Source organism: Schistocerca americana, chromosome 4 (genome assembly GCF_021461395.2).
Source record: "Schistocerca americana isolate TAMUIC-IGC-003095 chromosome 4, iqSchAmer2.1, whole genome shotgun sequence".
NCBI classification, from domain to species: Eukaryota; Metazoa; Arthropoda; class Insecta; order Orthoptera; family Acrididae; genus Schistocerca; species Schistocerca americana.
The window spans coordinates 216,076,117-216,090,900 of NC_060122.1; positions in this window are offsets into that span (position 1 = coordinate 216,076,117).

A 14,784-nucleotide genomic window follows, 5' to 3' on the forward strand; every position below is an offset into this window, starting at 1 on the left:
CTGATAAGGTAAGGAATGAGGAGGTTCTACGCAGAATCGGAGAGGAAAGGAATATGTGGAAAACACTGATAAGGAGAAGGGGGCAGGATGATAGGACATCTGCTAAGACATGAGGGAATAACTTCCATGGTACTAGAGGGAGCTGTAGAGGGCAAAAACTGTAGAGGAAGACAGAGATTGGAATACGTCAAGCAAATAATTGAGGACGTCGGTTGCAAGTGCTACTCTGAGATGAAGAGGTTAGCACAGGAAAGGAATTCGTGGCGGGCCGCATCAAACCAGTCAGTAGACTGATGACCAAAAAAAAAAAAAAAAACTGCCTTTTATTTCTGAACTACTATGAAAGGGAAGTTGCTTGACTTAGCCTGTGGGCCACTCAGGCTGGCATACTGCTGCAGTATGATTATATGTATCTGCTCTTTGTTTTAAAATTTGTGCTTTGTGTTTTTACAAGCAGCTAATTTGGGTGTCACAGCCTGACTACTGTGCTTCGGAGTCGATCTGAGGCTTCAGTAGCTGATTTTGAGAAATCTGTTGTGCTGCATCAATGTGTTTTGGTGTCTATTGTCTAATTAAGGGTATTTAAAGTACTTTCTGGTTTATTATGCAACTTTACTGCATGTATTGCTGTTTGAAACCTGAATCCTGATATAATGCTAGAAATTTTAATTGTCCTGCAATTTCCCATTTAGTATTCCACAGTTGATCAAACCTAATCCCTGTTCAGTTTAAAATTTAAAATTTAGTTGATCAATCCTGAACAATAAATTTTTTGATATTTAAATACTCACTTTTCAGGCTGAAGTTTAACCGTTCCCATAATTTTAAAGAAACGGCTGTGTTGATTGCGTCTGCGTTTCTTGTAAGTTGGCTTTTAGTCCTTATCCGAATGATATTGAATCCTCCACTCGTCCACTCCTTCCACGTCCTGTCCTATAAGCGCGTAGGCATCGCACACGCTACACCATCACTTACATCTACATCTTCATATATACATCGCAAGCCACCATATGGTAATGGAAATGAGCGTTTGGCCTCATTGGCTGGGAGGCCCCTTGCGGGGCAGGTCTGGCCGCCTTGGTGCAGGCCTTATCACATTCGACGCCACATTGAGCGGCCTACGCGCCGGATGGGGATGAAATGATGATGAAGACAACACAACACCCAGTCCCTGAGCGGAGAAAATCTCCGATCCAGCCGGGAATCGAACCGTAACACGGCAATCCGTCACGCTGACCACTCAGCTATCGGGGCGGACACCCACCATACGATGCTACGGTGCATGGCGAGGAGTACCTTGTACCACTACAAGCCATTTCCTTTCCTATTCGCCGACCAGAGTGGCCGTGCGGTTCTAGGCGCTACGGTCTTGAACCGAGCGACCGCTACGGTCGCAGGTTCGAATCCTGCCTCGGGCATGGATGCGTGTGACGTCCTTAGGTTAGTTAGGCTTAATTAGTTCTAAGTTCTAGGCGACTGATGAGTCGCATAGTGCTCAGAGCCATTTGAACCAACCTTTCCTATTCCACTCGAATACAGAGCGTGGGAAAAACGACTATATATAGGCCTCCGTAAGAGCACTAATTTCTCACATCTTCGTGGTCCTTACACGAACTGTGTTTTAGCAGCACTGGTCTCAAAATGCAGTCGGCCTCACATGTCAGCTGTCTAAACATCGTCGTCTTTCCTTCAGAAATTCACATTTCCGTTCACGAAGCATTTTGTAGTACGTGCTGCGCGGCCTGCCACGAATTTCGCTCCTGTGTCAACCTGTTCATCTCAGAGTAGCACTTGCAAACTACGTCCTCAATTATTTGCTGGATGTATCCTAATCTCTGTCTTCCTCTACAGGTTTTTCCCTCTACAGCTCGCTGTAGCACCATGGAAGTCAGTCCCTGATGTCTTAACAGATGTCTTATCATCCTGTCCCCCGTGTTTCCCACATATTCCTTCCCTCTCCGATTCTGCTCAAAACCTTCTTATTCCTTACCTAATCATTCCACCTAATTTTCAACATTCGTCTGTAGCATCACATCTCAAATGCTTCGATTCTTTTCTGTTCCGGTTTTCCCACAGCCCATGTTTCACAACCATACAATGCTGTGCTCCATACGCATATTCTCATAAAATCCTACCTCAAATTAAGACCTATGTTTGATGCTAGTAGACTTCTCTTGACCAGGCATGCCCTTTTTGCCACTGCTAGTCTGCTTTTGATGTCCTTTTTGCTCCGTCGAACATCGGTTATTTTGCTGCCTAGTTAGCAGAATTGCTTAACATCATCTATTTCGTGACGATCAACCCTGTTGTAAAGTTTCTCACTGTTCTCATTTCTGCTTCTTCTCATTTCTTTCGTCTTTCTTGGGTTTACTCTCAGTCCATACTCATTAGACGGTTCGTTCCATTCAGCATATCATGTAACTCTTCTTCACATTTAGACGGGATAGCAGTGTCATCAGCGAATCGTATCACTGATACCCATTCATATTGAATCTTAATTCCACTCCTGAAAGTTTCTTTAATTTCCATCAGTGCTTCTTCGTTGTAGGGATTGAACAGTAGGGGCGAAAGACTACATCCCTGCCTTACACCCTTTTTAATACGAGCATTTCGTTGTTGGTCGTCCATTCTTATTATTTCCTCTTGGTTCTCGTACGGATTGTATGTTACCTGCCTCTCCCTATAGCTTACCCCTGTTTTTCTAAGAATTTCGGTCATCTTTCACCATTTTACATTGTCGAGCGTTTTTCCAGGTCGACAAATCCTATGCGCGTGTCTTTATTTTTCTTTTGCCTTGCTTGCATAATCAACCGCAACGTCAGAATTGCCTCTGTGGTGCCTTTGCCATTCCTAAAGCCAAACTGGTCCTCAGTTTTCCATTATTCCGTATATTATTCGTGTCAGCAACTTGTGTGAATGAGCCGTTAAACTGATTGTGCGATAGTTCTCTCACTTGTCAGCTCTTGCACTCTTCGGTATTGCGTGGATGATATTATTCCGAAAGTGAGACGGTATATTGCCAGACTGGTACATGCTGCAAACCAACATGAATAGCCGGTTTGTTGCCACTCTCCCTAATGATTTTAGAAATTCTAATGGAATGTTATCGATCCCTTCTGCTTTATTTGATCCTAAGTCCTCCAAAGCTGTTTTAAATTCTGATTCTAATACTGGATCCCCGATCTCTTCTAAATCGACTCCTGTTTCTTCTTCTCTCACATCAGAGAAACTTCCCTCTCACAGAGGCTTTCAGTGAATTCTTTCCACCTACCCGTTCTCTCCTATGCATTAAACAGTGGAAATCCCGTTGCACTCTCAATCTTATCACCCTTGCTTTTAATTTCACCGAAGATTCTTTTGACTTTCCTATATGCTGAGTCAGTCCTTCTGACTACCATTTCCTTTTCGATTTCTTCTCATTTTTCATGCAGCCATTTCGTCTTAGCTGTCATGCACATCTTATTTATTTCATTCCTCAGCGAAACTAATGCTAACAAATCTAGCAACACTTCTCTGCTTATCTGGGGGGTTATAAACACTCAAGCAATACTATAGAAAGGGTCGCACTAGCTTTCCAAACTCAGCTACATTTTCCGAAAATTCTTCCCACGAAACGAAGTCGAGCGATCGCCTTGCCAGCAATCAACCTGGCGTGCGCATTCCATTATTCCATTTCATACGTCTCAATATTTCATCGATGCGACTGTTTCAAGCATCACATTACTCTATTTGAACATTTCAGGATTGCTTTTTCCTACCCATCCGCAGTAACTAACACATTTCTACATTTAGAACAAGATGCCATTCACCAGACCAACCATAAATTCTGTCTAAGTCATCTTGTACCCCCAATATTCACTCCAAGAATGCAGCTTCCTGTACAATACAGCATCATCAACAAACACCAGTAAATCACTCTTCACTGTATCCACAGATATGTACACTAATAAGCCAGAACATTATGACCTGATAGCCGGTATGTCCATCCGTGGCTCGGATAATATGGAAGCAATGAGGCCTTGATGGGTCGCTGGAGGGACTTTGCACAACGTCTGCAGACACAAGTCACGTAATTCCTGTAAATTCCGGGGAGGAGGCCGATGAGCTCTCAAGTCACGTTCAATTACATCCAAAATGTGTTCGATTAGGTTCAGATCTGGCAACCTGGGGGCCAACACATCCATTGGAACGCGCCACTGTGTTCCTCGAACCATTAATCACATTCCTGGCCTTGTAGCATGGCCCATTATCTTGGTGAAAAACGCCACTTCCGTCGGGAAGTATGATCGTCCTGAAGGGGTGCACGTGTACGACACTTGTACGAAGCCCGCTGGACCCATGGCTGGACCCAAGAGCGTAATGGGGAAGCGGCCAACTTGAGTCCGTCCTGCAGTACAGGTGTCAAGGCGATCTTTAACTGGAAGACAACGAATTCGCGCACTCCCATCGGTACGATAAGAAAGTATTGGGATTCATCAGACCACGCAACGCTCTGCCATTGCCGCAACGTCCGGTACCGATGGCTGCGTGTCCATTTCAGTCGTAGTTGCCGATATCGTGATGTTAACTTTGGCACATGCGTAGATCGTCGACTGTTGAGGCCCATCGTTAGGAGTGTTCGATGCCCTGTGTTCAGACACACTTGTACTCTGCCCAACATTAAAGTCTGATGTTAGTTCCACCACAGTTCGCCACCTGTCCTATTTTACCAGTCTGCCCAGCCTACGGCGTCCGACATCTGTAATGAGGGATGGCTGTTCAACCCCAATATGTCTGGATGTGATTTCACCTTGGTCTGGCCATGTGTTGAAGACATTACTCTAACACCCGACATGTCGTGTAGTTTACGAAATGTTCTTTCTGAGCGAGAGTCCTTCACAATCTGCCTCGGTCAGCCGGCCGAGGTGGCCAAGCGGTTAAAGGCGCTACAGTCTGGAACCGCGCGACCGCTACGGTCGCAGGTTCGAATCCTGCCTCGGGCATGGATGAGTGTGATGTCCTTAGGTTAGTTAGGTTTAAGTAGTTCTAAGTTCTAGGGGACTGATGACCTTAGAAGTTAAGTCCCATAGTGCTCAGAGCCAATTTGCCTCGGTCAAACTAAGATAATGTTACGTATAAACCGTCTTGATTGCAAAATGTTTATTCATATGACCGGTTTCGGTTTCTCTAGAACCATCTTCAGATCTGATATTTCGGTTACAGGATTAACCCGTCCAAACACAGCAACTTCCACATGCTGCGTCACATCCATGTTCTAGAGAAACCGAAACCGGTCATATGAATAAATATTTTGCAATCAAGACGGTTTATGAGTAATATTGTAAAATCGCTGATTGCGGCTATCCTATCAGACATAAATCGCGCGCCTCGCCCTTACGCACGTAGACAACACGTTCGCTAATACTACATGCTCCGTGCGCCTGTTTGACTAGCAGTCACTCCTTGCTAGGTGACGCTGTTATCGCTTGAACGGCTCATATCGATAGTAGGTCGGTAGTCATAATGTTCTGGTTGATCAGTTTATATAGAGAATAACAGCTTTCCTCTCACTCATCCCTGGGGCACACCTGACGATAGCCTTGCCTCTGATGAACACTCGCCGTCGAGGACAACGTACTGGTTCCTATCACTTAAAAAGTCTTCGAGCCGCTCATGAATCTGAGGACCGGTTCCGTATGCTCGAACCTTCGTCAGGAACCTGCAGTGTAGTAAAATATCAAACGCTTTCCGGAAATCTTACAATATGGTATCTACCTTCTTCCGCCCATCCACAGTTTGGAGGATATTTTATGAGTAAAGGGTAAGCTGAGTTTCGCACACGCAATATTTTCTAAATCTTTGCTGATTTATGAACAGAAGATTTTCTGTCTCAAAGGAGTTTGTTAACTTTTATTGGAACAGAATCTGTTCAAGAATTTTGCACCAAACCGATATTAGGGTTACCGACCTGCAATTGTACGGGTTCCTTCTTATACACCTGAACTACTTTCCAGTCGCTTGGCGCTTGGCACTTTGCGCTGAGCGAGAGACTGGCTATAAATGCAAGCTAAGTAATACGCCAGTGTCGCAGATTACTCTCGGTAAAACCGAATTTGGATTCCATCTGGACCTGGCGACTTAATTGTTTTCAACTTTTTCATTTGCTTCTCTAGGCCATGGATGCCTGTTACTATGTCGTCGACGCTGGAGTCTTCATGACCTCCACGAGTCTGGTCGGAGCTCACTAAGTATCACCACTGAAAAAAGGAACAGTACTTATACGGGATTTGACTGTGCTTATTAAGCTATCGTTCGCCCTATATCGTAACATCTCCGCAGCCTGGACTTAGGGAAATCATGCTGTCGGAATCAGAGCTGATCAGTCTTTGTGCAACGTCTTTGACTTCACGCCCGGGCTCTTTATCGTGGCCACGGTGTGAGGCAATCAGCTCGTGGTACCCCTTAATACGAGTACTTATAGTATCAGAGGACTTCCCTTGTTAAAATTCTGCCCAGATGTTACTGCTTGACCCATTTTTTTCGCTTGACACGCTTTCCTCTTCATCTTACATTGCCAGGGAAGGTGAAGTTTCACTTTGCTGTTCTAGGCACGTTGCTTCACGGTGTAACATAACGTTTAATCTAAGAATGTCCGTTACAGGAAACCGTCAAAGCAGCTCAGTACTGGAGTGCTTCGTCAGAAGACGCATAATTAAAGAGAATTGTATCTTATATGTATATGAAATCGATAATGGCCAATCTGCAACTGTCTTCCAGGAAAAGAGCTACAACGTCCATTAAATTTCAATTCACCAGCAAGATAACGACATGAATAAGTGCGATGTAAGTCCTTCAATTTCTCACAGCCTCCAGATAACGGATTCACGACCTACGTGTTGTTTTCTACCCAAGAAAGATTGCGTGTTGGTGAACGTTATTCAGAACTTATGAAGTCCACTCACGTCAGTGGAAGCAACTGGGCACCTCGCGTGTACTGCAATCTCAGTACAAATGAGATCAGTGACACGTATGAAGGAGGGAAATTTTCGAGGGAAGGGATTTATCATACACACTTATATCCACCTTTTTATCTTCTCACTCACTATGTGTATCTCTCTCTCTCTCTCTCTCTCTCTCTCTCTCTCTCTCTCTCTCTCTCTCTGTTTCACTTGTCGTATCGTGACTCAGATGATAACGAAGAACTAGGTAACAGACTGAGACGTCAAATGTAGTATCATCAACGCTCTCAAGAGGAAATCTGCTGGATTTGATGGATTACTCATCGAATTTTGCGGACGGATTTGAGATAATGTAAGAAAGGGACTCACCAAAATCTCTTACTAAATGAAGTCCCACTCCCCACCCCAGTTTATGGAAGGAATTATAGTTCTCTTACCAAAGGCTGTATAGAGTAATAACCTGAAAAATTTCCATCCTATTACATTATTCAACGCCGTCTTTAGATTTCTAAATCTCGTTATAAACGACGGAATAAAACAAATACTCCTTAAAGTAATTGGGCGTTACCAAGCTAGGGCATCTACAGAGAGATCAATGATAAATAGTGTGGCTGAGTACAGAGAAACTATAAATTTAATTTGCATCTGCAAAACGAGGTTAGCAGTAGCTTTTCTGGGTTTTAATAAAGCTTTTGACAGAGTTAATGACCAATTTTTATTTCAGTCTACAGAGAAAATTGATTTTAGAGAGCCAGTGATAAAGCCGATAAAAATGCGTAGCCGACACAGGATTGCATCTGAAGATTAATGGGCAACTGATAGCCTCGCTACCGATTAAACCAAGAGTGCGAAATGTACTCCCATTCTCAATGTTGTTGTTCACCATAGCAACAGAATCTTCATTAAATAAATTTCATGGTTGCCTGCAAATCCTTCAGACACACAATATAAAAACGGTATGCCACGCTTACGCAGATGACGCGAGTGTTATCATCGGTTGAGGGAAAGAGCTGGCAAAGTTAGATGACGAATTAAAAGAAATGTATGATGATGCAACAACAGCAAAACTCAGTTCCAACAAATCATGCTCCTACGTTCCCAAACCGAATACAAGGACCAAACCAGTCTGCAGCACATGAATGAGGTTGAATGTCTGTGGATCCTGTTGACCTAGAACCTTAAGTATATGGTCAATATGAATTGGGAAATGAAAGTTACGCTTTATAGCATAAGATCAAAGAGCACATTATGCGAGATTTTAATTGAACAGAGAGAGTCACCGTACTCAATATGTATCTATAAGCAGAATAAAACACATGACGGCGATATTCCCATTACAGCTACTATCGCAAATATAATATTACTCCTCACTTGGTATATTTGGAAAGGGAACATCTTTAAAGTCAGCTACAGGACAACAACCTTGGGGCGACTCAATGGCGGACTAGGCATCAAAGATATCGTATCTTAGCGCTCAGCAATCTTCGTTAATAACCCAGCTAGAATACTACAAGACAACCGGCCAAACAATAGAAAAAAATTGTTTGATGTGTTAGATCCCAACGACAGGACTCCAACGATGAACATGGGCCGCATCATCACGACATTGTAATACGCCCGTCTGCATTTCACGGAAATCATTTTCATGCCAAAAAAGCCACAAAAGCTTAATATCAGGCAAATATACAGCCTTATCGCCAAATCACGGACTGTCAAGCACGTCGAAGAGAAATACGCTCACAGAAACTGGAAATGCATCTGGTACAAAATTAACAATCCCACGATCCATTCTAGCGTAGCTGCACTCTGGTACGATATAGTAGACGAAATAGTTCCCCAGGTGAAAAGCTGTTTAACATAAACTTCAAGCCCAATCCGTACTGCGATAAGTGTCACCTCGTCGTCAGGTTAGCATATGCTTTCACATGCAGTGATCGCAGACGCATAGGGAAGTGGACTAGGAAAAAGTTGACAATCAGTAACAGGACATCAGAGACATCCGTAATGGTAGTAGGTATTATAAAATACGACTGTAAATTATACTCTACTACGAAGAATAACAACGACAACCATCTCGTCGCCCAGTATCTTTAAGTGCTGACACACTAAGTGCTAATACCATTTGAATATACAAGATGAATCACTTAAAATTCTCACCGTAGGTATTGCAGGAAAGAAAAAGTGTTATTGTCTTGCATTTCTGCAATGGTGTGGGGCGTGTGCAGTTGGAGTGCTATGGAACCTCTGATACGTCTAGATACGACTCTGACTGGTGACAAGTACAGAATCATCCTGTCTGATCAGCTGCTTCCATTCACATCCATTGTGCTTCCGACTGACGTGGGCAATTCTAGCAGGACAATACGACACACTACACGTCCAGAATTGCCACAGAGTGGCTCCAGCAACACTCTTCTGAGTTTAAACACTTCCGCTGGCCACCAAACTCGCCAGACATGAACATTATCGAGCGTATCTGGGATGCCTTGCAACGTGTTGTTCAGAAGACTTTTCTACCCTCTTGTAGTCTTACCGATTTATGGACAGACCTTGTAACGGTACTTTAATTACGTAACCATTACGGCAGATCACCTGAACCTCTCGATACCAGCTATATTCTACTGTGTTTCTGCAAAGTAGTTGACATATTTCTGAGACAACATTCAGAATTGATTTCATTTGTGATACATCGATATGTTTATATTGCAATGATATTATTCTTTCTTTTGTCACTATGATCTTTGACGTACTTGTAACTCTGATTTTTGGGCGCGAAGGCGATTATTAGTTAGTTAGTTGTTGAGTTGTTAGAGAGTCGGACCTTGAAAAAGTCAAGTCGTGGACGTCATGTTGGAAAGATGCATATTGTAGTTGGCTTCTAAAATGTGAGGAAGATGTTTTCAAGTACGTTTTGTATTGTGAAGTGATGTTTTGTGTGATACGTGATATTGCAATAAAAGCAATTAAAAGGAAGTGTAACTTAAATTCGGAGTGCTGATTATTTTTTTGCATCACCATTGTCCAGTAAAAGTGTAATCTTCAAGAATGGTTTGAGAAGCGCATCTACAGAACTTTTGAATATAGCAGAATAAAACCTAGGTCTCTTTGCATCCGAGCTTGGAATCATAACCACCTAGATTTTCAACGATTGAGCCATGATTTTACGACGAGACCAGCGTGGGAAACACAAAAAGATGAGTGCCTAGTTTTTTCATTTTTACATGAAATGACTATTAACTGTGCTCTAATGACACCTGCCACGTAATATGACTGTTGTTGCCCGATAACGCAGTATTTAGCAGCGTGAGCAACACCACAATCGTTATTAAAATTTTGACCTTTGTTGTGGTAGGGTTGTTAGAACCTGCAGGATTCATGGCGTCAGTTCCCCCCAGCACTACTTCAGACATTACTCGAATCCATGCCACGTCGTGTTGCGGCAGTTCGTTCTCGCGGGAGCCCTACACGATATTAGACAGATGTACCAGTTTCTTTGGCTCTTTAGTGTATTTACCGCACCGATAGGTTAGTCCCCAATGTTGACGGCGTATCTATTGCAGTTGCTAGGTTATCACGGTTTCCGAATGTGAATGTGCGTGAAGTTAAGTATCAAACATTAGTCAAAAATGGTAACTTTGAGCTTTAATACACTGCCTGGATCAGCGAGTATAGTAGTGGAGCGCTTCAGCGAGAACTAGAAGAATACTATTAATTAATTTCCTGATCATTCCGTTGTAATATGGAGTGACTTTAACTTGACAGATATAGACTGGGAGAGTCATGCTATCAAAACTGAAGTCATAGTCAGGGATTCGTGAGATATTGTTTTGAAGTATTGTCTGATGAGACAGAGAACCAATTCTGGAGATAACTTCATAGACCTCCTAGCAACAAACAGACCAGAACTTAACAAAACAGACAAGGTAGAGGAAAGAAATTATTCATAAGGCGGTGATAGCAACAGTGACTACAGTTATTAAAAGCGATGTTAAAAAAGGTGGGAATATATTTTTGCGCAGCAAGAATGACTGGATATAAACTGTATCTGCGTATTCAGTATCAGAAACTCAGAGCTGGGGTCGATTATATGAAGCTCAAATGAAAAAAATTCGAAAGCATAGAGCAATGTGTCCTAGACATGTAGGTCTATGTTCAGAGAAAGATCTTAAGGGATGGGAAAGAGTCACTATTGTTCAACAGCCATGTTAGAAAACTGCTACGTAAACAAAGCGAGCTTCGTCACGTATTTAACAGAAATCAGTACCCAGCAGTCAAACAAGAGCTGAACGAAGCGAAAATGAGCGTAAGATCAATGCCAGAAGCGTTCTATGACGTTCAAGGAAAAATTATGTCTACCGATCTGACTGAAAGTCCTAAGAGGCTTTGGTATTTACTATAATCGGTAAGCGATACGAAATCCACTGTTCTATCACGCAGATAACAGAGAGAAGGCCTAAGTACGGGATTTGGTCTTCCGAAATTGTTTCAATGCGGAAAATCGTAAGAATTCCCTCATTCCAATCATCGAACACATGTCGAAATGACAGATACTAAGATAACCTATCGTGGTTTATAAAAGCAGATGCAATCGCTTATTAGTGTAAAGGCATCAAGAATAGATGAAATACCTGTAAGATTCTGCAAAGCTTATGTGAAAGAACCTACACACCTCCTAGCAGCAGTTTATCGTAGTTCGATATCATTGACGTCAAATGGTTGTAGAATTATGGAGCATATATTATACTCAGAAATTATGACGTTACTGAAGAACGAACATCTCCTCTAGGAAAAATCAACATGGATTCCTCAAACAGAGGCCTTGCGAAAATAGCCTCGCTCAGTTTCATCATGAGATCCAGAACGCTGTAGACAACGGTGTGTAGTCTCTCCCCTCCTTCCTTCCTTCTTCTCTCTATTGTCCACATTAAACTATGCCAAGTCCAAGTAATTAATAAGCAAAGTCTTTTGTGAAGATTTGAGAGCGAAAATTGCAATTAACTTTCAAGTTTACTTAGTTTGTCACGTTGGGATGTCTCCACTTCTTCTTGTCTTGGGGTCTGATTCTTGAAGCTGAAATTCTAACTCATGTCCTGATGGTTAGTTTGAACTAAATAAACTGAAAGATTACTGTCGTAGAATTTTTTATGTAAATATATTTTCCACTGATTTCCTTTTATTTTAGTATATCATACAGTATTTTGATTTTGCACATTAACAAAGCCAAAATTAACAATATTCCAAGGGATTTACAATTTTTCTTAACAAACTTAACAAACACCTCCTACTAGTTTTCGTTACGTCATTAATTTCGATTATTATTTCATAAATGAATCCAGAAATAAACATAGTAAACAGTACAGCATTGCGTAATTAATAATAGAAATTTTAAAGATGCAGTAATCCGTAATTTAAAATGTTTCTAAAAAATAATTTTAACTGTGCATTCAAAACTAGTACTTATGTTCATAACATCGAAACTAAAATATTTTATAAAGTAATTTACACTCATAAATTTTAGCTTGAAATATAACGTACTGTGTATAAAATTATATGAGTTTTTAGAAAATCAATGAGATAATACTGACCTTTCCCAAATTCGAAAAACAATACTTGTGTCGACAACTACTGTTGAGGAAAAGTAATGTTAGAGGAGGATGTCCCATTACAGGTGCTCGTGTCAGTGCCCCACCTCCTGACTTCAGGAAGGCATTTAACACCATCCTACACTGCTGTTTATTGAAATAAAATACGAGCTAATGTGTATCGGATCATATTTACGACTGAATTCAGTACTTCCACGCAGATACAACTCAAGAAGTCACTCTTTCCGGAACAAATTCGACAGATGTAAAGATAATTTCCGAAGTAACTCAAGAATGTGTGATAGCAACACCGCAGTTTACAATGTATGAGTATATATATGATCTAGTAGAAAGTGTCGGAAGCTCTTCCAAATTGCTCACAGGTGATGAGTTTGTATACAAGAAAGCAACAACATCAGAAGACTGAGTCACCCTGGAACATGACCTACAGAAGACTGTAGGTTGGCCCCGAACGTAAATATATGTAAGATATTGCTTCATACACACCAGAAGAATCCTCAGACTTTAAATCTGCACAATTCATGACAAATTGCAGGAAATAGTACATATTGTCAAAATCCAGTGCGACCTTAAATGGAATGACCACTTAAAACAAAAAGTAAGAAAATCGGACGCTAGACTGAGATTCATAGGAGGAATCTTAAGAAAATGTAACTCATCCACGAAAGAAGTGGCTTACAAGTAGCTTGTTCGACTGATTCTTAACGGTGTTCAACCGTTACATGGAAGTACTGATAAAAGAGACAGAGAAGGTCCAACGAAGATGTTTCGTCTCGGGATCGTTTAGTCGGCGCGAGAGCATTGCAGAGATGTTCAGCAAACTGCACTGGCAGACGCTACAAGAGAGACGTGGTGAATCACGGAGAAGTTTACTACTGAGATTTTGAAAGAGTGCTCTCCGTGAAGTATCGGACAACATATTATTTCCTACCGCATGCATCTCGCGAAATGACCCCGATGAAACATTCAAGAAATTAAAATTAATACAACTAATACAGAGTCTTGCCGATAATCGTTCTCTTCATCGAACACTTGTGAGTGCTGCAGGGAAAAGAGTATCAAAAATGGCTCTGAGCACTATGTGACTCAACTGCTGTGGTCATTAGTCCCCTAGAGCTTAGAACTACTTAAACCTAACTAACCTAAGGACATCACACACACCCATGCCCGAGGCAGGATTCGAACCTGCGACCGCAGCAGCAGCGCGGCTCCGGACTGGAGCGCCTGGAACCGCACGGCCACCGCGGCCGGCGAAAAGAGTATCAGTTAGTGGTACGATAAGTACCCTCACCCACATAACTTCAACTCGGTTGAGTACAGTTGATGTAGACGCAGTTGAAAATTGTCTCTTGTTGCGAGAAATGTGTTCGTCGCTAGGGTGACTAAGTTGAGACGTAAATAGGTAGAAACGATGTATAAAACTGTAGAATGTTAACAGAGTTTGATTTATATAAAAAGCTTTAAGATTTTTCACATAAAAAGTTTGGAGGCAATACTTTCCAGGAGGACGTCGCAAGTATGGTTCTCGAACTCGTTACAGGTAGACTTCTACTCTCTCTCCTTAGGCACCTGCGCAAAAGTTGCTGATCGACGGTTGACGCTTTCATAATATTTTGAACAAGCTCTTAAGGCACTGAAAATACTTGAAAAAGGAATCATACTAGGGCAGCGTTTGTTGCACCTACGTATAATATACAGCTGTGCAGAAGATAAGAAAATTCCATAAGGCATTGGACATTCTTCCATTATTAGTTAGAGCTCCTTGTTTAGTGACCATCTCGTCTGTGAGACTTCCAGCTCTAATCGACTTATGTGCCTTCGTGAACATACTACACACCATCACGTCATGGCTTAAACGCGGAATGTCGAAGACAGCTAGCTCATTTGCCCTCTGGAGGCCTGAGAGGGTCGTTTAACGTAAAAGAATCCACGGTATACTGCACATGTACTCTAATACCCGAATGACTGACCCAAGGGCAGTACGCAATATGATTTTACAAGTGTGTCACCTCAACGAGTAAAGTGGTACTGTACTAAGACTCTGCACTCGTATTCTGTACAGGAGCGGTCCAAATACCTAGATTCAATTCCAGCGATTATTGAAAATTGCTTAAGATAATTGCCGAGTTTGTTGCTTTAAAATGGTAAATGTGATATTCGTGTCCATCGTTCCTTAATTCCAGCCTGTGCTCGTCTCTATTAGCCTCTTCGATGGGACGCTAAACGTTAATGTTCCCTCTGTC